The 3996-nt window shown below is 35.8% G+C and overlaps 1 pseudogene; it reads left to right on the forward strand.

The window, feature by feature from the left end:
- Positions 1 to 234: 234 nt before the first annotated feature.
- LOC140889488 (subtilisin-like protease SBT4.3) lies at positions 235 to 3071 on the forward strand (annotated as a pseudogene).
- Positions 3072 to 3996: the final 925 nt, after the last annotated feature.

Raw genomic sequence — 3996 nt, forward strand, 5'->3', positions numbered from 1 at the left:
TTATTATAGAATAAAAATTTCATTCTATTAAAGGATGTCAAAAGGCTAACACAATCAGACAAAGACACATTCATAAATCAAAACTGGGGCATTGTTTCACATTTCAATCCTTCAACAATGCACAGAGCAATGCAATCTCTCAAACTTTCCTCTGTTTTGTTTGTTCTTTGTGTTTTGTGTCGGATAATATGTTGTCATGCTTCAGACCAAGAAAGAAAGATTTACATAGTGTACATGGGACAGATCGGGGAGAACGAAGAATCGTCATCTTCCACATACCACTCGAGCATATGCTTCAAGATGTTGTTGACAGCAGGTATCGTAAACTTGTGTAACATTTTCCCATTCATTAAAGATATGGGATTTGTAGAAAAAAAATCAAAGTTTTTGTTTTCTTGATCTATGCTCGTTTCTCGAAGGTTTCGTGGTCAATCATTAATCCGAAGTTACGGTCGGAGTTTCAATGGTTTTGTTGCCTATATCACACATGAAGAGCAGGAAAAGTTGGCGAGTACGTAAACTTCTGTCTTTGATCAGTTTTCACATATTTTGTCTTTTTGTCCTAAAAGTGCTTTTCATTAAAATATAGAATGGATAAGTTGCATGTAAGTGCATTTAATGTCTTAAGAATGAAATCCAGGTAAGGAAGAAGTGGTATCAATTTTTCCTAGTAAAGCTCTTCAATTACAAACAACAAGATCATGGGATTTCATAGGACTCCGCGAAAATTTTCATCGAAATCCAACTGTGGAGAGCGACACGATTGTTGGGGTCATTGACACCGGAATATGGCCGGAATCAGAGAGTTTCAGTGACAAAGGCTTCAGCCCTCCTCCCAAGAAATGGAAAGGAGCGTGTAAAGGAGGACAAAATTTCACCTGCAACAAGTAAATTAAACCATTTTGTCACTGCCATGTCCTTTCTGTTCTTGAGAAGTTGACAAATCTGTTTTGTGAATGCAGCAAACTAATCGGAGCCCGGTACTACAACTCCTTCAAGCTTTCGGATGAATCGGCAAGGGATGAAGAAGGCCACGGATCTCATACGGTGTCTACTGCAGCTGGGAACATGGTTAAAGACACTAGTTTTTATGGCATTGCTAATGGGACTGCAAGAGGAGGCGTGCCGTTGGCTAGAATCGCTGCATATAAAGTTTGTTATCCTGATCTGGGGTGCCAGTCTTCAGATATATTAGCTGCGTTTGATGATGCTATAGCTGATGGAGTTGATATCATTACCGTCTCTATCGGACACTCTCTTCCACGCACATTGGATAAGGACGAGGTTGCAATCGGATCGTTTCATGCTTTACAAAAGGGTATTTTATTAGTACAATCAGCAGGGAATAACGGTCTTAGTGGGATCACAAGCGTCGCTCCATGGATTTTCACGGTTGCGGCTAGCATTACTGATAGAGGTATAATCACCAAAGTGGTTCTTGGGAATGGAACTTCAATTTCGGTATGCATGTTCTTAAAAATATAAGGAATCATACCTTAAATTCTGAGATCCCATTTTGATTAAATTTTACGTTATCTTACAGGGAAAATCGATCAATGCTTTCGATTTCAAGGGGAAGAGTTTTCCCTTGGCATATGGGCAAGAAACCTCAAGCGGATGCACCGAACCAGATGCTGAGTTTGTTAACTAACTTTCCATTCGTTGTTACAAAACATACACTTTATTTTTAAAATTTTCTGTATGAAAATTTCAGGTCCTGCTCAACAGATTGCTTGGATAAAACAAAAGTAAAAGACAAGGTTGTGCTTTGCAACAAAGACATCGGCTTGGCAGAGGCGTTCCGCGCTGGAGCGGTTGGTGCAGTCCTACCGCTGATAACATCACCTAGTGATGTTTCCTTCATTGTTCCAATCCCCATTTCTTCTTTAAGTTTGCCACACTTCCATGACATAAAAGGCTAATTCAACTCCACAAAGTACTGAACCCCTGTCACATCTCATTCAAAATTCCATGGAATCTCTTGGGTATGACAATATCTTACTAATAAATGCAGAAATCACACCGTGCAGATACTCAAGAGCGAATTTGTGACCAATCTTAACGCCCCTTCTATTGCTTCCTTTTCTTCAAGAGGCCCAAATATCAATTTTCTAAATATTTTGAAGGTACGTGTAGTAAAAATTTACGGCCATTACAACATTTCAAAGAATGTGTATATTATTAATACAGGGGAATGAAAATGTATACGCAGCCTGATGTAACAGCCCCTGGAGTTGAAATCTTAGCAGCATTCTCACCTTTAGCTTCACCATCAGAAAACTCAAAAGATAAGCGATCCGTGAAATATAGTATATTATCCGGAACATCGATGTCTTGCCCTCATGTCGCTGGCGCGGCTGCATACGTTAAATCATTCCACCCCGATTGGTCCCCTTCTGCAATCAAATCAGCTCTCATGACGACTGGTGATTTAACTGAAATTTAAAGATGGTGTAGTCTGATCATCTTTGCTTTTGTATGCAAACTCTTTTTTTATTCTCTCTTTTCTTTCTTTCATTCATCTCATAGCATGGAGAATGAATGCCACCAATGATCCATATGGAGAGTTTTCTTACGGAGCAGGCCATATCGATCCCATCAAAGCTGTTGACACTGGCCTCGTGTATGAGATCACGGCCGAAGATTATATCAAATATCTTTGCAACTCTAGCTATGATGCGTCAAGGCTTAGCAAAATAATAGGAAGAAGCATCATATGTCCGGACAAGAAATCGACATCCAACGATCTGAATTATCCAGCAATGACATTTCCATTCTTTCCTAAAAGTTTTGAGAGCACACAATTCTCAACACAGTTCAACAGAACAGTAACAAATGTAGGATCCACAAATTCAACGTACAAGGCAATCACCAGCACTAGTTTGGATTATAACATCACCGTGACGCCTAGCGTTCTCGAATTTACGGCACTAAATAAAAAACAATCATTCGTATTGTCAATTAATGGGAAGATAGAGAAAATGATATCTGCATCACTAGAGTGGTCCGATGGTGTTCATAGTACTGTCAGGACTCCTATCGTGGTATATAATAGGAATTACCTTATTTAGACCAATTTGTATCTACTTACCAACAATAAGCTAATGCTTATTACATGGATAAGATGGGATATATGGGTGCTTTAATTTTTCCCTGTAATAATAATATAAACTTGATTTAAGTTATTCTTTGAAATTATGTGTACGTGTATTTATTTTTTCATTCATCCTATAAATTAATTGCTTCTAATTTTTCTTGTATTGGTGTCTTGAATGCCTTATTGGGTTTGGGATATATTTTTAACTTTTTACAATATTGTATCTTTGCAAGATTAATAGCAAGCACGTAACAAAATTTTTCTTTTGTTTCTTTTTTAAAAAATAATAATCTTAATTTTACAAATGAATATAGACACATTTATAATTTGTTTTTCTTATTCAATAAAAAAAGTTATTACATATTTTATCTATTTATAATATCTATGCTTCTATATTTATTTATTTTATCTATAAATATATTAGTTTGATTTGTGAGCTTATAATTTAACCTTTTTATTTGTTTGTGATTCATAAGGTTGTGAATATGGTCATTACTTAATAATGTACTTAACTCCAAATTTAATAACCTTTTGATTTGATTGCTTATTGGAAAATGATATTCCTACTCCTAGGGACAAATTAGAGCTAATTTCGAATTATTTGATGTATAGTGGAAGGATTATTAATTGATGCATGTTTATTTGGATTCGTGTGTTTGCATTTAATTATTTCGGTAAAAGTGTGTAAATTATTATGACCAACTACTCACTTTTTTTTGTAGGTAAATGTATTTTTTTGTTGCATTTACAACATCCTAAATACAAATATTTTCTTTATTCATCTTCGTGTCTTTGATTTTTATTTCTATAAAAAGGGGTAAAGACGTATATATTTTTTTGTTTAGCTTCCAGATTTTCTGTTTCTTTTCCCCTTTATTAATAGATGTTTCTTTCTTTCT

The sequence above is a fragment of the Henckelia pumila genome, chromosome 3 (assembly GCF_033568475.1).
Source record: "Henckelia pumila isolate YLH828 chromosome 3, ASM3356847v2, whole genome shotgun sequence".
Lineage (NCBI taxonomy): Eukaryota > Viridiplantae > Streptophyta > Magnoliopsida > Lamiales > Gesneriaceae > Henckelia > Henckelia pumila.